This window comes from Puma concolor, chromosome A1, assembly GCF_028749965.1.
Source record: "Puma concolor isolate L17-30 chromosome A1, mPumCon1.1.hap2, whole genome shotgun sequence".
Classification (NCBI taxonomy): domain Eukaryota; kingdom Metazoa; phylum Chordata; class Mammalia; order Carnivora; family Felidae; genus Puma; species Puma concolor.
Window position 1 is genome coordinate 29,680,299 of NC_141667.1, and position 23,824 is coordinate 29,704,122.

At 41.2% G+C, this 23,824-nt stretch overlaps 1 protein-coding gene and 1 pseudogene across 1 annotated transcript in view; one reads left to right on the forward strand and one right to left on the reverse strand.

Moving 5' to 3' along the window:
* LOC112860453 (small ribosomal subunit protein eS6 pseudogene) overlaps nucleotides 1–1,147 on the forward strand; it is a 60,098-nt pseudogene extending 58,951 nt beyond the window's left edge.
* Nucleotides 1–23,824, reverse strand: part of RANBP3L (RAN binding protein 3 like) — a 284,788-nt gene that overhangs the window by 232,042 nt on the left and 28,922 nt on the right. The gene's annotated exons all lie outside the window — the stretch shown is intronic.

Below are 23,824 nucleotides of genomic sequence, written 5' to 3' on the forward strand. Positions count from 1 at the left end.
AGAAATTTTATGCCAATAAATTTAACAACTTTAAAATGGACCAATTGTTTGAAAGTTACAGACTAATAAAGTTCACTCAACATAGCTCTTTTTTTTAAATTTTTTAATTTTTTTTTTTTTTTTTTTTTTTGAGAGACAGCACAGGAAGGGGAGGAACACAGAGAGAGGGAGCCACGGAATCTGCAGCAGGCTCCGGGTTCTGAGCTGTCAGCGCAGAGCCTGATGCGGGGCTCGAACCCATGAACTGTGAGATCATGACCAAAGTCATGAGGCCCTCCCGACTGAGCCACCCAGGCACCCCAACACAGCTCTTTTTCAGGGCACCTTAGAGGTGGTCGGCTGCTTCAGGGTGAAGCTGAACCTCTCTTTCCCAGCTACTGGCTGCCAGAAACTCATCAGAGTGGACAATAAATGCAAATTTCGTACCTTTTATTAGAAGCATATGACCACAGAAGTTGCTGCTGATGCTCTGATTGAGGAATGGAAGGGTTGTATGGTCCCAATCAGTGGTGGGAACTATAGACAAGGATTCTCCCTGAGGCATGGTGTCTTGACCCATGACCGTGTCTGCCTGCTACTGTGTAAGGGCACTCCCGTTACAGACCAAGGAGGACTGAAGAAAGAAAGCGCAAATCTTTTCCAGGTTGGACTGTGGATGTCAATCTTAGTGTTCTCAACTTGATTATTGTAAAAAAACAAAACAAAACAAAAAAACAAAAAAAAAAAAAACAGGGAGGCGATATTCCTAGACTCACTGATATTACTGTGCCTTGTCTCCTGGGACCCAAAAGAGCTAGCAGAAATCTTTTCAATCTCTCTAAAGAAGATTATGTCTACCGGTACATTGTGAGAAAGAGCCTAAACAAAGACAGTAAGAAACCTAGAAACAAAGTGCCCAAGATTCAACATCTTGTTCTTCCACATGTCATGTGACACAAACATCTTCTCTCTGAAGAAATAGCATACTAGGAAAAAAAAGGAAGAGGCTGCAAAATATACTAAACTTTTGGCCAAGAGAATGAAGAAAGCCAAAGAGAAACACCGGGAACAGATTGCCAAGACACAGAGGCTGTTCTTTCTGGAAGCTTCTACCTCTAAGTTGAGTCTAGTCAAAAATGAGATTTTCTAAGAGTAACAAATAAATAAGATCAGAACAAAAGTTCACTCAGCATAGATAAATCTCAAAATAATTATGCTGAGTAAAAGGAGCCAGACCAAAAAAGAGTACACATGTGTGATTCCATTTATATAAGTTTCTAGTAAATGAAAACAAATCTATTATGAAAGAAAGCAGATCTGTGGTTGCTTGAAGTGTAGGAGCGGTGTGGGCAGGGGCCAGGAAGAGGGGAGAGGGATGGCTTCCAAAGGGGCAAGAAGGAACTCTTGGAGGGGATGAATATGTCCATTATCTTGATTATGGTGATGAGTTCATGGGTGTATACATATGTCTAAACTTACCAAACTATATACTTTAAGTACACGCAGTTTATTTTATGTCAATTGGTAAATTACTTTTATCAATAAAACTGAGTTTGTTTTTTTCAACTTGAAATCTATAAATCTCAATTCAATCCACCTGTTTTTTGGTTTTTTTTTTCAACGTTTTATTTATTTTTGGGACAGAGAGAGACAGAGCATGAACGGGGGAGGGGCAGAGAGAGAGGGAGACACAGAATCGGAAACAGGCTCCAGGCTCCGAGCCATCAGCCCAGAGCCCGACGCGGGGCTCGAACTCACGGACCGCGAGATCGTGACCTGGCTGAAGTCGGACGCTTAACCGACTGTGCCACCCAGGCGCCCCCAATCCACCTGTTTTTAAAATTAGACTTTAAAGCACCAGGCAGCTCTATTAAAAAAGAGACCCACTTGAAGCGAGGAGGTGTGTGCCTATCCGACGCTCGTTTATGTGCAGTACACAGAATTCTGTTCTGAAGACAGAACCGGGAGAGAAGGTGGAATGGGGGTACAGGTAGGGTACCGGCAGCCAGCCTGGCTGGAATTATCAATTGAGCTACCAACACACACAAAAAAACCCCCGCCTCACTTGCCCACCCTCTCCCCAGGCAATTCACGGGGTGCAAAGTAAGTAAAATCTACTTCTGGCCTGACAGAAGAATTCACTGGCCTGAAGCTGGCGCGCTCATTCCAGCTAGTTTGCTACTTACACCATCCTGGCAGGCCACGTGCTCAGCAAACTCTATTTCCAAGTCACTGTGCCCTGGGTGAGCCCTCAAGGGCATTGCTTGGGACCTTGCTATAGGCAGGCCAAAGATTTACGGGTTTTTTAGCTGGGGAACTCCAAGGAGGGTTTCGGTTCTGGTGCCTGGAGTAACACAGAGAAGTTTTGTTTGATCTATTAAGGCAATTGAGATGTTGTAACTCATTTGCAACTGATTTGATTTTACTCCAAAAGTATTTCCCTCCAGCCTCGGCTTGGCTTTTGTGCCCTGGAAATCAGGAAAACCGTCTGTGGGTAAAAAGTAAAGAGGTCTAATGGGCAAAGAGAAAGGAACTCAAGGTCCCCCTGCATATGAATATTTTAATTACTTTAGAAGTCCCGCCTCCCTCCACCCGCTCGCTCGTTCTGCGCGCGCTGTTTCCTTCCCCCGGGGCGGTGCACTGCGGCGGCTGGGGCTCTCCGAAATGCCACCGCTGTTGCCCTTGGCAATCCTTTATTGTGCAATGCCCTTTCTCAGGAAGATGAATACAAGCTGTACATACCGAGTGTCAGTCACACACTCAGCTGCCACCGGTCTCATTAGGCAGAAACTGAAAGGACCCCGAGGAAAAATAAATGCGGCTGAATCTGGAGTTCAGGGAAGGAGGCAGCAAGGCAAAGAAACTTCCTGCTACGTGGAAGCCACTTCCAGGCAAAGAACCCGAAGCCCCCCCACAGCACATTTCCCTCCCCCCCAAGAGCCAGGCCCATTTTAAATTCCATCTCTTTGCCAACCTGTTCCAGGGGTAAAACCCCTCCCGAGGGAGCCACGGGCACAAAGACCCGCGCTAGGTGGAGGTCGGGTGTGCTACACGGGACAGTGCTGGTTTCTCTTACAGTGGAGGATGCATCCATCTGTGGAGAGAATGGCACACCAGGGTTTTGTTTTTGTTTTGTTTTTTAATAAAAATCTAGATCTGCCTTTTAGGGGAGAAATACACCATCTTCCCTCTACCCTTCTGAGTTCTAAGCTGAGATAAAAGGCAGACTGACAGGAGAAATACATCATTAGCATGTATATACCTTATGCATTCACAGGAGATATGCAAGGAAAATGCGTAAGACCCAGAGGTGGCTTTAGAATTCAGGATTAAATACTAGCTTAATAGGGAAAGAGGAGGGAGGGAGGCAGATCATTTACTCTTGGGGGAAAGACGTATAGATGGGAGATAAGACAGCGACAAAGTTTGTTAGGGTTGGTATTAATTTCTAGTCTCTTCTCCTGTGATCAATCTTCCCCAGTTAATGACATTCCCAGGGAGGGAGGGCTTGAGGACAACCCAGTTCCTATTGCCTGACCTGTCCTCTGGCAGATAAGGGGAAATCAGGGAAAGCCTTTTCCTGCATGTATTGTTTTTCAAGTGACTACAGCTCAAAATGATGAACATAATAAAGCATACTGGGATAGCCTGTCCTGAACTACTGTCACATTTCTGCTGCCCTTCAGTCTAGAATTAGTTGTGAAACCTTACGCAAGTCACTTTACCTCCCTGGGACTCTGTCCATCTGTGAAACGAGAAGATTACACTCTAGTTTTCAAGCTTTAAGCTTGTATTTAAGAGAAAACCACAGGCCCAAAATGGTGTCACTTAGGTTAAGACCCCAGGTCAGTAAGCTGAGATTTAATACCTAACCTTAAAACCTAATCTTAATACCTAACGTAATATCTTAATGCGAGCTTTCCCCAGGAATGTAACCTTTAACCAGTCAGGATGGAATTAATTCCCTGGTGAATATTAGAGAATTTACTGAAACACTCCTTTGGGTCCCCTTAGGAGGGCAACCTTCCCAAAGCAACACATTCCTTGTTAATATACTCCTTCCTTCTTTTTGTTGTGCCCTCTCTGTGCCTTCTGTGTAGTTCACTGGAGCTACCCTCTGCTTGCTGGATGAAATGCTGCCTAATTCATGAGTCGTTTAATAAAACCAACTAGATCGTCAGATTTGCTTGGTTGAGTTTTGGTTTTTAACAGATTTGGTGGCAACGATGGGATCCAAAGTGAACTTTTGACAGCATTCAGGGACAATAAGAAACAAACATGATGCCTTGCAAACCCTTTTGAGTTCACGGTCTTTTTCACCATCTCTGAGGGCCAATGGTGAGTCCCTCTTGGTTGAGCTCTGCTCTTTTTGAATTCAAGCTACCAACTTAATTGGCTTTCCAGTCTAAGGTTAACGGGTCAGTGGAAACTGATAAGAGCCTCTCACAGAGCACCTGCCCTTGGCCCTTGGTTCAGTCCACAGTTCCACACTGGAGTCCCTTCCCCAGTTCCCACCTGTATTCTGTATTTGCTGGACTTTGCTGACTTAGTCTATTCTGGAAATTGCTAATGGTGCACACAGCCTTCTCTTGGCCAGTCTGCAATAACATCTTTTGGTTACTGCTGGTGTGTTAAGGTGCATATGTTTGTTTTTCTTGTATTGTGTAAATAAAGTCTTAGCTAATGGGATCCTTAAATTCTAAAGAGTCTGGTGCAGGGGTTCCTGGGTGGCTCAGTCAGTTGAGTGTCTGACTCTTGATTTCAGCTCAGGTAATGATCTCACAGTTCGTGGGATCGAGCACTACATCAGGCTCAGCGCTGAGAGCACAGAGCCTTCTTGGGATTCTCTTTCTCCCTCTCTCTGTGCCTCTCCCCTGCTCATGCTCTCTCTCCCTCTCTCAATATGAATAAACTTAAGAAACAAAAACAAGGGGCGCCTGGGTGGCGCAGTCGGTTAAGCGTCCGACTTCAGCCAGGTCACGATCTCACGGTCTGTGAGTTCGAGCCCCGCGTCAGGCTCTGGGCTGATGGCTCGGAGCCTGGAGCCTGTTTCCGATTCTGTGTCTCCCTCTCTCTCTGCCCCTCCCCTGTTCATGCTCTGTCTCTCTCTGTCCCAAAAATAAATAAACGTTGAAAAAAAAAATTAAAAAAAAAAAAAAACAAAAACAAAACAAAAAAAAGAGTCTGGCACCGCGCCTTCCAGCACACCTGGAAGTCATCTCATGTCCAAAAACTGAGGCAGGGAGCTGTGAATACCTATAAAAATGGCAAAATTTTACTAAAAGCAAAATGGAATCACAATGACCATTATGGGGAATATTCCAGCTAGACAAAATCATTCATTTGAGAAGTTCATTTGAGAGAAAGTGTTCTCCAATTCAACTGAACAGTATACCCATTTTAGTTGGCAAGCAAAAACCTCCAAAAGGTTTCAAAATTCCAAAATCGTTTCATTGAAAGTTTTGTTGCAAAAAGCTAATGAAAAATTAAAGATGTGGGAGGTACCTAAAAGAAAAGACTATAAGACTGACAGAACTATTGCTTTCTTCTTTCTTCCTTTGAGTACTCATCCTAGTCTGAATTATTTTTCCACCCTGAAAAGACTACACAATATAAACAAAATGCTTCCAAGTCAATGGCCTTACAGATACCCCCATATTTACCTTCAAAGGAGCCCCCCCCATATGGGCCCCTCAGAGTTCACAACACTGAGACATTTTGGGGAGACTCAGAGATACTAGAGCCTGCAGAGGGGATCCTGGAAAAATTGGCAGAAGCCAGTAAAGGATGAAAACTCTTAACAGAATCCGTTCTTTTGAATCTCTGTCTGTAGTGCTCAGTCAAGAGACGAAAATAAAATTTCACACTGTCCCTGCCTTTCCAAATCCAGACCCATTGGTTATTGACCCTTTTGGGACAGGGAAACTGAAAGAACCCATGAAAAACACTTTTTTTTTTTTTTTTTGCTCCTTTTCCTGCTGCTATTCTTGCTAGGACCTGCACTCCAACTTTTCACATGCCTTATAGCTCAGATACTGTATGTCCTCTTTGTAAAGGTCAAGAAATTAATGATTTCTTTGGAGTCTTCCAGAACAATAGATAACATCTAAGGAATGACCAGGCAGAGTCATCAGGTACCATTTCCCAATACCACTGACTCCACACACCTAGACACCAATACCACGGCTCCAGGCCATCAGTGACTTATGGAGGACGCCTGAGCACTTGTCCTTGTTTTGACCATTCCTAGATGTCTGAGAGGACACATTCACAAGACCAGCATCCTCAATAAAAACCCCAGACCCCCAGCAGAAACAAGAGTGTCCTATCCTCTCTGTGTCTCCCAGATGCTCCATCTGCTACGCCCCATCACTTACACTATTATGCAAACTCTGCTCTCACTTTCCCTGGGAGTTTGATTTCTTTTCCGTGCAAAGCCAAGGGCCCTTTTGGCTGGTCCTGCAGATCCGCTACTGGGTCCTCCTACCCAGGCAGCCTGCATCACTCTCTCTCCCAGAGATAGCAGTTGCTTTCTTGCTTGACTCATTTTGCATAACTGGGCTTGGCTTTCTGCCTGCCTGGGACAGCCCCAGTCATTGGGTCTTTCTTTTGTCTGTCTTTGGGAGTTTGGGGAAGGTGATATCCTTTGCACCCTCTTTGGGGACCTGTCTTACACCCAAGCAGGGCGAGGGGGAGGGGTACTCAATACCGCTAAAAAGATTTAAAATTCTAATTGTGTACTCAGAGGGAAAGAAACAAATTGAGGATAATATAGTAGGAAAGGTAGATCAACCTATAATGTCATTCAAGTGACAATTCAATTCTTTAAGTAAGAGCAACTGTCCTTATCTTACAAATCTTTTGGAAAACAAAAATCAGCTCCAGAGGCAATTCTAAATTTATCTATTTCTTACCAATCCCCAAACTTCCTTTTGTTCATCTTAAAAGGTTAGTAAATCATTGGCCTTAGGAAATCGAAGTCCTCCTTATAGAAACTTACATTCTTTCATTGTTCCTTGAAGTTAAACATCTTATCATGTCTTTGAAATGTAAACACAGCCCACAATCACCTAAGACTAAAAGAAAGAGAAGGAGGCCTTTTTTAAAAATACAAACCGCTAATAGGGTACTTGTTCCCAAACTCTAGCACAGGTCCCTTAACATTAATTTCAGGGACAAATACAAATCTTAAAAATCTTCTCCACAAATATTAGTAACTATGAGGTCTTTGCGCCTGTGTGTTTGTGTTTATGTTACAAATGTGAGGTACTGTTCTACCCCCAGATGATATTGCTAAAATTAATTTCAAAAAGAGCTCTATTCAGTGGGTTTGAGGACAAGCACTTGTAATGACTGGGCAATTTAAAATACTCAAAAAGATAGAAATTAACCCCAATTTTTTTCAAGTGCATGTGAACTGGGAAAATATTTGATATGTAAAGCTAGTTTAAGGTTGATGGTTTAATTAAAACAGACATGCCTTTAGAGTTATCAGCATTAAATACAAAATTTTTATTCTACAATTTACTAGCCAAATAAGCTCATGTTGTCTCATACAAGATTTATAAACATGTGGGAGGGGGGATGAACTAAATGGGTAAGGGGTGGAATTAAGGAATCTACTCCTGAAATCACTGTTGTACTATATGCTAACTAACTTGGATGTAACTTTAAAAAAATAAATAAATTATAAAAAAAAGATTTGTCAACAAAAAATTAATAGTTCTTTAAATATCCAGATCATTTCCACATAAGATGAAATACTAAAACATTAATTACTGAACACAGGTTTTCTACTTTTGGCTTCTTATTGGAAAGAAACTAAAAGATATTTTAGATGTGTTAGCACGACATTGGAAAAATGAAAAAGGCATATACTTCTAAAAATTATTCATAAATTTGCAATCTAAAGAATACTGGTGTAAGAGTTCACAATTGCTTACTTATAAGCTTTCACTCAAAATTAAGAATTCTGGGAGTTACAAATTCTAATAAATGTAATTAAGACTACTGGAAATAATAAGGGTAACAATTCTATATGCAGGAAAGTTTTGGTAAGAAAAACATGACAAATAGAAATACATTTTTATTGAGGAAAAAGAAAGTAATTTTGTCCTAAAATAAGACTGGCTATTCAAAGAGAAAACTTTCAGGGCATCTGTCTGGCTTAGTCGGTAGAGCATGGGAATCTTGAACTCAGGTTGTAAGTTTGAACCTCATATTGGGTGCAGAGATTACTTAAAAACAAAATCTTTTTTTTTTTTTTAAGTTTATTTATTTATTTTGAGAGAGAGAAAAAGCATGAGTTGGGGAGGGGCAGAGAGAGAGGGAGAGAGAATCCCAAGCAGGCTCCGCACTGGGAGTGCACAGCCCAATGTGGGGTCAAACCGGTGAATGGTGAGATCATGACCTGAGCCCAAGTCTGACACTTAACTGACTGAGCCACCCAGACGCCCCTAAAAATAAAATATTAAATAAATAAATAAATAAATAAATAAATAAATAAATAAATAAATAAATAAATAAAATAAAAAAGGAAACCTTAAGACAAAATCTAAATTTAGAAAGAAAGTTACAGGTTTGTGGAAAAGAAATCCTTGAAAAGAAATTTTAATAATGTCATCGGCCGGACTTCCACACAGGGCAGCAGCAACAGATTCTATAAAGATTGTGACACATGCAGATGAAGTCCATTAAATGAAACATCAGGGCTGCGAGAAAACCCAGAGGGCTGTTTGGTTCTTCCCGGCTCCCTGACAAACCCCCTTTTTCAGTTTTTGCATTCCTTCACCCACCACAGTGCATTTCAGAGGACTCAGATTATAAATAGACATTAGTGGGAAACTTCTATTAAAAAAAAAAAAAAAAAGTGTGATTTGGCAGGTCCATAATCCTGGAAAGTGTTTTTGTCTCCGAGGCCTCAGACCTATTCCCTCTGGACCCTCTAAACACCTACAGCTTAACCTCATTCTTACAGATGCCACTTTGTAAGTATTATCAATATGTTCTTGTTACCATGTTTTCTGGATGGGCTGAAGCCTTTCCTGATGCTCTCACAGTAGGAAAATAAGAAGAAAAGCCGTTCAAAAATGTGGTTCCCACTTAGGATATGATATACCTTCTATAATCTCCAGTGATCAAGGCATCCACCTCACTGAGCAAATCATACAAGTCTTAACAAAACCTTGCAGACTTCTTGGAATTCTGCCAGTGTACAACCTTCGGCTGATCCCTGTTGTCTCATGCTAGTGTGGCCACCTACTGAAAGTCTCTAATGCATATGTTCAAGCCTGTCATCAACAGATGAAAGAAGCCTTCTTGGGTCCCAATTCAAAGGATTCCACTGAGGGGCATCTGGGTGGCTCAGTCGGTCAGGCGTCTGACTTCTGCTCAGGTCATGATCTCATGGTTTGCGCCCTGCATGTCAGTTGTCAGTGCAGAGCCTACTTCAGATACTCTGTCCCCCTCTCTTTTTACGTCTCCCCCCCACACACACATGCACGTTCTCTCTCTCTCAAAAATAAACATTAAAAAGAATTAAAAAAAATATATATATATATATAAAACAAAAAACCCACAAAGGATTCTGTTGATCATAGTTTAGAGCCTGGCGTTTAGGTATTTTGGAAATGTTATCGGAGAGAACCAGCTCTCGAGCCCCACTGAAAAGGAACTTACCAAGCTCTGCTGACCACAGACACTGCTACAGAGCTAGAACGTATCAAGCCCTGGGCTCACATCACACAGCTAAAGAAGGCTCCATGTGGCACCTGGTCCTATATAGAGGCTGGAGCCTCCAAATCAAATTGACGAGGAAAAGCAGTAGTGACGTTGAGGCAGACTCTTTCTGCCCAAGACGACAGATCAAGAGTTCACAGTTTAACTGAACGTGAAACCCTGTCTCCTTCTTTTCCTTTCCTTTCTGTTGGCATTGGCCTAGAAAGATAATGCCTCATCTTCACCTCCGAGGCCATTACTGAGGGTGCGGGGTGGGGTTAACCTCTGCAATTCGAACAATGTTTTATTTAAGGCTAGGGAAAAAATCTACCTGTGCCCCTAACTTTTCACAAGCAAAATAAGACATCTCACTGGTCGACTCCTCTAAATTCACATTATTGAGTTAAAAAGGATGTTGCAGGAAGCTTTCATGATTCAGGATTTACTCCCTCTGGCAGGTCCCTATTTCCCTGGTTAGGGGCAAATGTAAATAAGGCTGTCAAGCCTGCATGTCAGCTTTTATCATCCAAAAGCTTTAAATGGATGTTTACAGCTGCTAGCCACCAAGCAAGTGATCACCCTAAGACTGGAACGTCAGAAAAGGCACACAGAAGATGACCGACTTAAGGAATGTGAACCTAAAGCCATAACGTACAGAGATAAAGCAAAACGTCACGGCCCGCGAATGCCAGCGAAGGATCAGCAAACCTGAGAGAACCAGCAAGAGGTAGCTGAGAGTGGCACTAATGTCTTAAATTTTGATCACATGTCTGAGTTAGAGGAAGTCTGATCAAAAGGAGGGAACTGTTATGAAAACCATAGGCCCAAAATGGTGTCACTTAGGTTAAGGCCCCAAGTCAGGAAACCCAGACTTAACACCTAACCCAACTCCAGTTTCAACCCCCCCAGGAATGTAACCTTTAACCAGTCAGCATGAAATTTCCTGGTCAATACTAGAGAGTTTGCTGGTAGACCCCTTTGGCTCCCCTCAGGAGGTCAACCTTGGCTAAAGAATGCATTCCTTGCTAATACATTTCTTCTTTTTGTTATGCCTCTCTCTGTCTTTAAAAATCTTTCTTTCATTTAGCTGAATGGAGCTCCCCTCTACCTGCTGGACCCGATGCTGCCCTGATTTGTGAATCACTTAATAACACCAATTAGATCATCAGCTTTACTCGGTTGTATTTATTTACTTTTGGTTGCTGTCTGGAACCCTGAGCTCATAGGACACCAGTCAGAATTCCGCAGAGTACACGTTTTCTACGAGGGAGACCATTCTACTTTGACTTGTTTTGCTGCATTTTACCTTTTGTCTGGTATGCCTGGCACATACTGATAAATAAAACAATTGATCTGAGCTACAAGGAGCCAAAATGGTAAGGGCAGAAATGATTTCATAAACAAAACAAAACAAAACAAACAAACAAAAACCAAAAAACTGCCTGGTCCTGTGCCCAAAAACCTCCTTTCTTTTAAAAACAAACAAACAAACAAACAAAACCCCCCCCCTTTTTTTTTTCAAGTTTATTTCTGGGACACCTGGGTGGCTCAATTGGTTAAGTGTCAGACTTCACCTCAGGTCACAATCTCATGGTTCACTAGTGGGGCTCTGTGCTGACAGCTCAGAGCCTGGAGGCTGCCTCAGATTTTGTGTCTCCCTCCCTCTCTCTGCCCCTCCCCTGCTTGCACTCTGTCTCTCTCTCTCAAAAATAAATAATAAACATTTAAATAAATAAATAAATAAATAAATAAATAAATAAATAAATAAAGTTTATTTCCTTATTTTGAGAGAGACAGCGTGCACATGAGCAGGGTAGGGGCAGAGAGAGAGAGAGAGGCAGAGAGAGAATCCCAAGCAGGCTCCATGTTGTTACCATAGAGTCCAATGTGGAGCTTGATCCCATGAACCATGAGATCATGACCTGAGCCGAGATCAAGAAGCAGTCACTTAACCGACTGATCCACCTAGGTTCCCCTAAACCTCCTTTCTGTGTACAGTGATCAGGCCACCTTTGAGCTTTTAGACTCTTAGTAGAAAGAAACAAAATTTCTATTTTGAATGTTTCCTGTAGAACTCCGTACTTGGCCCTATACAAATTATCTTAAAGTTCACTCATATGGCTTCAGTTTATCCGGACTTAGTTCCTTGCGATAACATTAAACCAAATGTCATACAGCAAAATGTCACTTATCCAGCATCATGGAGCTCTATCAGCCAATGTTCTTCGTTACACGCCACGGAATCAATGGTAGCGAGTTTGAGCTGGAGATAAATGTCTTTCTTTAAGGATATCACTGTGGGAGGCATTTTTCACCTATGACCTTGTAATCAGGGACATTATCCAAATTACATCACTTCTGCTGCTGCTACCTAGGTAAACTAAGTCAGTGGAGCACCAGCTGACCTTTCCCTTCTTTTCTATTTTTTTCCAGTTTTATTGAAATATAACTGACATATAACATTATCTAAGCTTAAGGTATGCAACATAGTGATTTGATGTATGTGTATACAGTAAAATGATTATCACAATAAGCGTAGTTAAAATCTATCACCTCACAGTTAAATTTTTGATAAGAACTTTTAAGATATACTTTCTTAGCCATGTTCAAATAAATAATACAATATTATTAACTACAGTCAGCATGTTATACCTTACATCCCCAGAATTAATTAATCTCACAACTGGAAGTTTGTACCTTTTGACCGCCTTCACCCAGCTCTCCTGTCCCTTGACTCCCCACCCTGGCAGCCATCAATCTATTCTCTGTATCTATAAGTTTGGGGTTTTGTTTTGTTTTTTTTTTTTAGATTCTACATATAAGTGAATAAACAAGTAAATACAGTATTTGTCTTTCTCTGTCTAATTTATTTCACTTAGCATAACACCCTCAGGGTCCATCCATGTTATCACAAATGGCAGAATTTCCTTCTTTTGGGGGAGAGGGCTGTGTAACACTTCATTTTCATAAGGAACCTGGGTTGCAGTACTTATTTTTTTAAGCTTTTATATATTTAGAGAGAGAGTGAAAGCAGGGGAGGGGCAGAGAGCGATAATCCCAAGCAGGCTCAGCATTGTCGGCACAGAGCCCACTGTGGGGCTCAAACTCACAAATGGCAAGATCATGACCTGAGCCAAAGTCGACCCTTAACTGACTGAGCCACCCAGGGGCCCCAACAACAGTTGCTTTCTTAAAGATTAGTTCTTATCAACCTTGAATGACTATGGGTTATTTTGTGAAGGAAGACAATGTGTGTTCCTGTAAAATTAAATTTTATCTTTATTCCGTCTCATGAAAATCTGTATACACAGGAATTGAAAGTCTTTGAACGACTATTAAAAATCTATATAAGTGTACAAACAAGCTGAGGGGTAAAACTGTTTACTCTTATAAAATATCTTTAATTACCTGAGTATAATAAGTTGTGTACATATAAATGTGTGTCTATATGCTTTCCTTTAAATATATTTGAAAAGAAGTTTGAAACTTGATTATACTATTTATTATTGGCACAGTATTTTGAATTATGCCACAATGAATTATACTACATTGTAAAGGTAGACTCATATTTTTTTGATATTTAACAATGCTTAACACTTTAAAATGCCACTTCTGGGGAATGAACCTGGTATAACACACTTGAATATGTGTGATGCCATACTTTTAAAAATAAAACATAAATTATGCTTATTTACTGTTTTCTTCAGTTTAATCTTGGTCATGTTTTAGTGTGTATTTTTAATTTTTTTCTTAAAGTAACACTTTGGCGTGGACATTACTACAGGTTTTCGATGAATATAATGAATGCATGGAATTCAACTGAATTTGCATGGTCTTAAGAATTTTTTTCTGTTTGTATAAATTTAGCTGCTATTAACAGAAGAGAGAACTTTCTGTGAGTGGCCATGTGCGTTAATCAAATATAATTTTTCTGAGATCTTCGATTAATCTCACTTTATTTTTTTTTCAATATATGAAATTTATTGTCAAATTGGTTTCCATATAACACCCAGTGCTCATCCCAAAAGGTGCCCTCCTCAATATCCATCACCCACCCTCCCCTCCCTCCCACCCCCCATCAACCCTCAGTTTGTTTTCAGTTTTTAAGAGTCTCATGCTTTGGCTCTCGCCCACTCTAACCTTTTTTTTTTTTTTTCCTTCCCCTCCCCCATGGGTTTCTGTTAACTTTCTCAGGATCCACATAAGAGTGAAAACATATGGTATCTGTCTTTCTCTGTACGGCTTATTTCACTTAGCATCACACTCTCCAGTTCCATCCACGTTGCTACAAAGGGCCATATTTGGTTCTTTCTCATTGTCATGTAGTACTGCATTGTGTATATAAACCACAATTTCTTTATCCATTCATCAGTTGATGGACATTTAGGCTCTTTCAATAATTTGGCTATTGTTGAGAGTGCTGCTATAAACATTGGGGTACAAGTGCCCCTATGCATCAGTACTCCTGTATCCCTTGGGTAAATTCCTAGCAGTGCTATTGCTGGGTCATAGGGTAGGTCTGTTTTTAATTTTCTGAGGAACCTCCACACTGCTTTCCAGAGTGGCTGCACCAATTTGCATTCCCACCAACAGTGCAAGAGGGTTCCCGTTTCTCCACATCCTCTCCAGCATCTATAGTCTCCTGATTTGTTCATTTTGGCCACTCTGACTGGCGTGAGGTGATACCTGAGTGTGGTTTTGATTTGTATTTCCCTGATAAGGAGCGATGCTGAGCATCTTTTCATGTGCCTGTTGGCCATCCGGATGTCTTCTTTAGAGAAGTGTCTATTCATGTTTTCTGCCCATTTCTTCACTGGGTTATTTGCTTTTTGGGTGTGGAGTTTGGTGAGCTCTTTATAGATTTTGGATACTAGCCCTTTGTTTGATATGTCATTTGCAAATATCTTTTCCCATTCCGTTGGTTGCCTTTTAGTTTTGTTGGTTGTTTCCTTTGCTATGCAGAAGCTTTTTATCTTCATAAGGTCCCAGTAATTCATTTTTGCTTTTAATTCCCGTGCCTTTGGGGATGTGTCGAGTAAGAGATTGCTACGGCTGAGGTCAGAGAGGTCTTTTCCTGCTTTCTCCTCTAGGGTTTTGATGGTTTCCTGTCTCACATTCAGGTCCTTTATCCATTTTGAGTTTATTTTTGTGAATGGTGTGAGAAAGTGGTCTAGTTTCAACCTTCTGCATGTTGCTGTCCAGTTCTCCCAGCACCATTTGTTAAAGAGACTGTCTTTTTCCATTGGATGTTCTTTCCTGCTTTGTCAAAGATGAGTTGGCCATACGTTTGTGGGTCTAGTTCTGGGGTTTCTATTCTATTCCATTGGTCTATGTGTCTGTTTTTGAGCCAATATCATGCTGTGTTGATGATGACAGCTTTGTAGTAGAGGCTAAAGTCTGGGATTGTGATGCCTCCTGCTTTGGTCTTCTTCTTCAAAATTACTTTGGCTATTCAGGCTTTGGCTTTTGTGGTTCCATATGAATTTTAGAATTGCTTGTTCTAGTTTCGAGAAGAATGCTGGTGCCATTTTGATTGGGATTGCATTGAATGAGTAGATAGCTTTGGGTAGTATTGACATTTTGACAATATTTATTCTTCCAATCCATGAGCAGGGAATGTCTTTCCATTTCTTTATATTTTCTTCAATTACCTTCATAAGCTTTCTATAGTTTTCAGCATACAGATCTTGTACATCTTTGGTTAGATTTATTCCTAGGTATTTTATGCTTCTTGGTGCAATTGTGAATGGGATCAGTTTCTTTATTTGTCTTTCTGTTGCTTCATTGTTAGTGTATAAGAATGCAACTGATTTCTGTAAATTGATTTTGTATCCTGCAACTTTGCTGAATTCATGTATCAGTTCTAGCAGACTTTTGGTGGAGTCTATTGGATTTTCCATGTATAATATCATGTCATCTGCAAAAAGCGAAAGCTTGACTTCATCTTTGCCAATTTTGATGCCTTTGATATCCTTTTGTTGTCTGATTGCTGATGCTAGCACTTCCGACACTATGTTAAACAACAGCGGTGAGAGTGGGCATCACTGTCGTGTTCCTGATCTCAGGGAAAAAACTCTCAGTTTTCCCTATTGAGGATGATGTTAGCTGTGGGCTTTTCATAAATGGCTTTTATGATGTTTAAGTATGTTCCTTCTATCCCAACTTTCTCAAGGGTTTTTATTAAGAAAGGGTGCTGGATTTTGTCAAAGGCCTTTTCTGCATCGATTGACAGGATCATATCGTTCTTATCTTTTCTTTTATTAATGTGATGTATCGTGTTGATTGATTTGCGAATGTTGAACCAGCCCTGCATCCCAGGAATGAATCCCACTTGATCATGATGAATAATTCTTTTTATATGCTGTTGAATTCGATTTGCTAGTATCTTATTGAGAATTTTTGCATCCATATTCATCAGGGATATTGGCCTATAGTTCTCTTTTTTTAATGGGTCTCTGTCTGGTTTAGGAATCAAAGGAATACTGGCTTCATAGAATGACTCTGGAAGCTTTCCTTCCCTTTCTATTTCTTGGAATAGCTTGAGAAGGATAGGTATTATCTCTGCTTTAAACATCTGGTAGAACTCCCCTGGGAAGCCATCTGGTCCTGGACTCTTATTTGTTGGGAGATTTTTGATAACCGATTCAATTGCTTCGCTGGTTATGGGTCTGTTCAAGCTTTCTATTTCCTCCTGATTGAGTTTTGGAAGAGTGTGGGTTTTTAGGAATTTGTCCATTTCTTCCAGGTTGTCCAATTTGTTGGCATATAATTTTTCATAGTATTCCCTGATAATTGTTTGTATCTCTGAGGGATTGGTTGTAATAATTCCATTTTCATTCATGATTTTATCTATTTGGGTTGTCTCCCTTTTCTTTTTGAGAGGCTTGGCTAGAGGTTTGTCAATTTTGTTTATTTTTTCAAAAAACCAACTCTTGGTTTCGTTGATCTGCTCTGCAGTTTTTTTTAGATTCTATATTGTTTATTTCTGCTCTGATCTTTATTATTTCTCTTCTTCTGCTGGGTTTAGGCTGCCTTTGCTGTTCTGCCTCTATTTCCTTTAGGTGTGCTGTTAGATTTTGTATTTGGGATTTTTCTTGTTTCTTGAGATAGGCCTGGATTGCGATGTATTTTCCTCTCAGGACTGCCTTCGCTGCATTCCAAAGCGTTTTTGGATTGTTGTATTTTCATTTTCGTTTGTTTCCATATATTTTTTAGTTTCTTCTCTAATTGCCTGGTTGACCCACTCATTCTTTAGTAGGGTGTTCTTTAACCTCCATGCTTTTGGAGGTTTTCCAGACTTTTTCCTGTGGTTGATTTCAAGCTTCATAGCATTGTGGTCTGAAAGTATGCATGGTATAATTTCAATTCTTGTATACTTATGAAGGGCTGTTTTGTGACCCAGTATGTGATCCATCTTGGAGAATGTTCCATGTGCACTCGAGAAGAAAGTATATTCTGTTGCTTTGGGATGCAGAGTTCTAAATATATCTGTCAAGTCCATCTGATCCAATGTATCATTCAGGGCCCTTGTTTCTTTATTGACCGTGTGTCTAGATGATCTATCCATTGCTGTGTGTGGGGTGTTAAAGTCCCCTGCAATTACCACATTCTTATCAATAAGATTGCTTATGTTTATGAGTAATTGTTTTATATATTTGGGGACTCCGGTATTCGGCGCATAGACATTTATAATTGTTAGCTCTTCCTGATGGATAGACCTTGTAATTATTATATAATGCCCTTCTTCATCTCTTGTTACAGCCTTTAATTTAAAGTCTAGTTTAGGGGCGCCTGGGTGGCGCAGTCGGTTAAGCGTCCGACTTCAGCCAGGTCACGATCTCGCGGTCCGTGAGTTCGAGCCCCGCGTCGGGCTCTGGGCTGATGGCTCAGAGCCTGGAGCCTGCTTTCCGATTCTGTGTCTCCCTCTCTCTCTGCCCCTCCCCCGTTCATGCTCTGTCTCTCTCTGTCCCAAAAAATAAATAAACGTTGAAAAAAAAAAATTTTAAAGTCTAGTTTGTCTGATATAAGTATGGCTACTCCAGCTTTCTTTTGGCTTTCAGTAGCATGATACATAGTTCTCCATCCCCTCACTCTCAATCTGAAGGTGTCCTCAGATCTAAAATGAGTCTCTTGTAGACAGCAAATAGATGGGTCTTGTTTTTTTATCCATTCTGATACCCAATGTCTTTTGGTTGGCGCATTTAATCCATTTACATTCAGTGTTATTATAGAAAGATACAGGTTTAGAGTCATTGTGATGTCTGTATGATTTATGCTTGTAGCAATGTCTCTGGTACTTTGTCTCACAGGATCCCCCTTAGGATCTCTTGTAGGGCTGGTTTAGTGGTGACGAATTCCTTCAGTTTTTGTTTGTTTGGGAAGACCTTTATCTCTCCTTCTATTCTAAATGACAGACTTGCTGGATAAAGGATTCTTGGCTGCATATTTTTTCTGTTCAGCACATTGAAGTTCTCGTGCCAATCCTTTCTGGCCCTCTTCCGTGGGCCTCTCGTCTGCGCTTGGCTCCGGAGACTCCGTTCTGCTAGTCTTCTGGTGGTTTTCTGGATTATTTAGGCAGGTGTAGGTGGAATCTAAGTGATCAGCAGGATGCGTGGTGAGCCCAGTGTCCTCCTACGCCGCCATCTTCCCTCCCTCACTAATCTCACTTTAAAATAACCAAAACAGGGATGCCTGGGTGCCTCAGTTGGTTAAGCATCCAACTTCAGCTCAGGTTGTAATTTCACAGCTTGTGAGTTTGAGCCCCCGTGACAGGCTCTGTGCTGACAGCCCAGAGCCTGGAGCCTGCTCCTGATTCTGTGTCTCCCTCTTTCTCTGCTCCTCCCCGGCTCACACTCTGTCTCCCTCTCTCTCTCAAAAATAAATAATATTTTTAAAAAATTAAAAATAAAAATAAAATGACCAAAACATGTCTTTCTTGAATATCTTTGAATAAAAGTTTGTATATCATTTGTTTCAAAAACAAAAAGAAACCACTTAGGTTGTTTCCATGCCTTGGCTATTGTAAACAATGCTGCAATAAACATGGGGGTGCAGCTACCCCTTCAGGATAGTAATTTTGTTTCCTTTGGATATATACCCAGAAGTGGGACTGCTGGATCACATGGTAGTTCTATTTTTAAGGTATTTTTTTTTAGGAACCTCCATACCGTATTCCATAGTGGCTATTTCAATTTACATTCCCACCGACATACATGCTCGATGATAAGGGCTATCATTTTGGATAGATTATACTATGATGTGAAGCAAGGAGAGAGCCTGGAACCAGGGACAGCAGGGGAAGGAAGGAGGCATGTGTAACAGATGGCTTTGGTACAAGAATCATACCCTTGGTCCACCTCTGATTTCACCTATAGCTGCAGAGGACAGTTCTGGAAGACTCAGACTTACCTTGAACTCGTGGTGCCCCACCTCATGCCTACTGCATAGCCTTTCTGGATTTGAGTCCCTCTGCATTCTGCCCAGAGCTTCATAGGACAAGCCAGTGCAGTCTGTGAGAGCAGGAATTTGATGCCCCCAAGGGCAACCTTTAACCAATTTGGCACAAGGTACAGCGGGCTGGGTGAATGTTCTAGACTCTCCATCTTCGGGCAGACAGTCTGACAAGCATTCTCTATGCTCCTCAGCGGAGCTGCTCCCCAGCAGAATCAAGCACTGCCATCCACAGAAGCAACTGTGATGATATACATTTTTATTGGTTTTTCCTCCTTCCCTGTCTCACTATCCCCACCTCCCTCCATCCTGCTCCCTAAGCAAGAGGTATACTCAAGGATACAGAAAGTGCTGTGTCAGGCTCTGCGTTAGGGGGGACCCAAAATAACACAGCCTACTTCAGGAATTGAATCCATCAACCAAGAGTTCTGTCACAGGCTTTACCAGCACCAAGTCCCAGAGGGGTAAGAGAAAGAAGAAAAAGGATGCCAGAACTGCCCTGAGAAGTGTGAGCCAAAGTCCAATACCAGGGGAATGGCAGAGGACTAAGAGATAGCAATGTGGAAACTAAGCTCTTGCTCTTAGCTCTTGCAGACAGAAGGTACCTGAGCTGGGCTGGATCAGTGAAGTGGATAGGACTATGACCTTACATGTGGCCAATGAAGGTGCTGCCCCCCATGGAGAGGGGACCCAAGTATTTGCTGAAAAAAGAAGACAGTCTCCTGCAGGCTAACATGACCTCAACTCTCAAGAACCAGGCAGCTAGTGCAGGGCAAGGGGGGCAGATCATGAGATAGTTAACAAGATGGAGCAAACCAGGTGTAAGACAGGACAGACCTGGCCATAAATGGTTGGTATAAGAGATAGCCAAGGATAAAGGAATGCAGAGCCAACAGGAAAGGGGCAAAGATGAAAAAGCAAAGAAAGCATCACGAGAAGATAACATAGACACTGGAAAAATCCTCGTGTGCATCACTTTCTGGGTGACTTTTAACAACCAATTGAAATGTATCTCAGTCACTGTTGATTGCTCCCTCTTGGTAGAGCTCTGCTAAATAAACTTTCCCTATGAATGACAAGTTTGATTCCCACAAAGACAGGCTCCTACATTTATCTCCCAACCCATATCTTTGCATGAGAGAAGAGGCTTGTCTCCCAGTCTGGCTGTGGTCTCCAGTGGCATACCCATGCCCCCAAAGGTGCTAAGCCCAACTTGGTCCCCAAACTCTAGGCTCTCTTCTCCCTCCAACTGAGGTCTGATAGCCTCCACCTGCATACCCATCCTGCTCTGGGTTGGACCACTTCTGGCCTTAGACAGAAAGATTTTAAAGAGATTTAGCTTAGCAAATTGCATTGTCCCACCTAAGCCCATAAGCAGACTCTTGTTTTTGTGGGGACTTGAAGCAGATGCAATCACAGGAGTTGTCTTTATGAAAAATAATACAAAATAATGAATTAAAAGTTAGGTATAGGACCCGTGCAGGTGAAGATACCTGACACTTAGCCTTCATTAACTTCAGGAGAAGTCTACCCCTAGTTTCAATTTCTATTTTCTTCATCCCCCTATAGCAAATCCTGTCTCTATATCCCATGTATACCTGCAATCCCACATTTCCATTGCTACTGCCTAGTTCAAACTGCAGGAATTCCTCTCCCTGGTCCTCTGCCCACCAGTTTTGTTTTACATACAGACAATTATTTTTAAAACATAAATTTGGTATGTCACTCATTTAGTTAAAACCCTCCAAAGTTTTTCGATTGCTCTTAAAATGAGATCCGGGGCGCCTGGGTGGCGCAGTCGGTTAGGCGTCCGACTTCAACCAGGTCACGATCTCGCGGTCCGTGAGTTCGAGCCCCGCGTCAGGCTCTGGGCTGACGGCTCAGAGCCTGGAGCCTGTTTCCGATTCTGTGTCTCCCTCTCTCTCTGCCCCTCCCCCGTTCATGCTCTGTCTCTCTCTGTCCCAAAAATAAATAAACGTTGGAAAAAAAAAAAAAATTTTAAAATGAGATCCAAATCTATTATGACAGCCAACAAGGTCCTACATGACTGGCCCTTACTTATCTCTCCAAACCCATTTTTACCATTCCCTCTCTTCCTTTTCTGGTTCCACTCCTTGGTCTCTTTTCTACTCCCCTTTCTCATGCTGTTCCATCTATCTGCAATGCTATGACCCACAGGTGATAGTTTCTTGTCCCCCAGGTGTCAACTTCAATGACGTCTCCTATTTTAGTTTTCCATTGCTGCTATAACAAACGACCACAAACGTAGTGGTTTAAACAATACAAACACAGTTCAAGTATTAAGGTATTAGAGTTCTGGAGGACAGAAGTCCAAAATGGATCTCACTGAGCTAAAATCAGGTGCTAGCAGGGCTGTATGCTTCTGGAGACTCCTTCCTCTGTCTTCAAAGACAGCAATGGTGAGCCAACTCCTTTTTGTATGGTACCACTTTGACCTCTTCTGCCTTCCTCTTTCCCTTTTAAGAACCTTTATGATTACACGGGGTCCCTACCCCCACCTCCCCACAGCCCCCTGACAATCTAGTCTCCCTATCTTAATGTCATCTGTAGTCTTAATCCCTCTTTGCCATTTAACATAATATATTCACAGGTTCTGCATATTAGGACAGGGACATATTGGAGAATCCTTATTCTGCTTATGACATGTCCTCAGGCTCTAAATCACCTGATGTAATGAAGCCAACAATCTTCACCACCATTCTAGTCACTCTTGGTTCTCTTTAGATCACTGATCACTTTCTGAAATAATTGAATCCAATTTTTTGCTTGCCTCCTCTTAAGAGGTGAGCAGGGGTCTTTTCTGGTTCGTGGCTGCCGTGTCAGAGAGCTTAGCTCAGCATATAAGAGGGACTCCATGAGTACAGAATGAATGAACAAATGAGAGAAAGAGATATGAGATTTGTCTTCAATAATAATACAGTGATAATAGCTAGCAAATAAGCACTTCACATATACGTTCTTATATAATATTTGTAACCACTGTATGACTTAGGTTTTAGCATCAGAACTAGATCAGAATCCAAACTCCTTGACTCACAAGTTGTGTAAACTTCAGCAAGGCACTTAACTTCCCTAAGCTTCAATTTCCTCATCAACAAAATAAATATAATAAAGCACTTACCTCATAATTTTTATGAAGATTAAATGAGATGTTTAAAGTGCTTGCCATAGTGCCTGACATAGCTAGCCATTTTTTATCATCAGTCCCTTTTTGTAGTTGCAAGCCTAACTATTAAATGGTAGAGCTGGGAATCTCATTCTGATCTGTTATCCAAAGTCATTTCTGCTGCTGTTTGTCCACTCTGTCCTGCTGGACTCATAGTCCACAGTTTGACTCATAAAAGTGGGCAGAGTTTACCTTCATGGTGTTAGGGATGATTCAACTAAAATCTGAAATAGCGTCCTAGGTTTGGAATAGTTGGTGAAAAAACATCACATGCATAGGAACCCAAAAGAAAGATAAAGGTTCAGCAACCTTGCTGCAACAATCCCAAGAAGACAAATTCGAGAAGACAAATCTGAGACAAGTGTGGAAAGAGTCCTGGATATATCAATGTATAGGAGGAAGGATTTTATAGGAACACTATGACTTTACCCAAGTCTGGGAAGGAAGCTGAGAAGGGCACTCTGAAACCCAGACTATACCGGTCCCATCAACCCACCATCTGGATTCACCATGCCCTAGAAGTCACACTGTACCCTCCAGACTGAACTTCCTCCCAGCATATGTGATTCAATCTGATACCTCAGTGTTTGTCTCATCCTAGGGGTCAGGGCCTTCCAACCCTCCATTCTTGTACCAGAATCTGGACCACTGTTGATGACAACTCTAATACTATAACTATTCCTCTACTAATCTTTTAATTTCTTGGGTCATGGGGTCAGTGCACGGATAAGTACAGAAACATGATTCTAAGACAGGCTATTTTGCCACTTACTGGTAGTGAAGTGTCTCCTATTGTCTCTTCTTTTTCTGAAAATTATTATCTCTCAGGAAAATATCGGACAACAACATAAAGGAGGGAAGGGTGGAGTTGTATAGGAGCAAAATTTCTACATGGTATTGAAGTTAAGGTCGTATCAACTGAAATAAACTGTTACAAATTTAGGATACTAAATGGTAATCATAAAGAAATGGAATCATAAGGAAAATATCTAAAAAAGATACACAAAAAGAAATGAGAAAAAAATCAAAGCAGTTCACTACAAAACACAAACTAAACAGAAAATAGATAGTAATGGAGGAAATGGAGGACAAAAAAAGGTGTTAAGATATAGAAAACAAGTAGCAAAATGGCAGAAGTAGATTCTTCCTTATCAGTAATCACATTAAATATAACTAATTTAAACCCTGTAATCATAAGGCATAGATTGGACAAAATAACATGAGACAGCTATATGCTGCCTATAAGAGAGTCGTTTTAGATCCAAAGATACAAAGAGATTGAAAGAAAAAGATGGAAACAAATATGCTGTGTAAACAGTACCCAAAAAAGATCTGGGGTGGCTATTCCAATATCAGACAAAACAGGCAAGTCAAAATTGCTATAAGAAACAAGGAAAGACATATATACCGATAAAAGAGTCAATCCAGCAAAAACATATAATAATTATAAACAGATGCACCAAACAACAGAAGCCCAAAATACACGAAGCA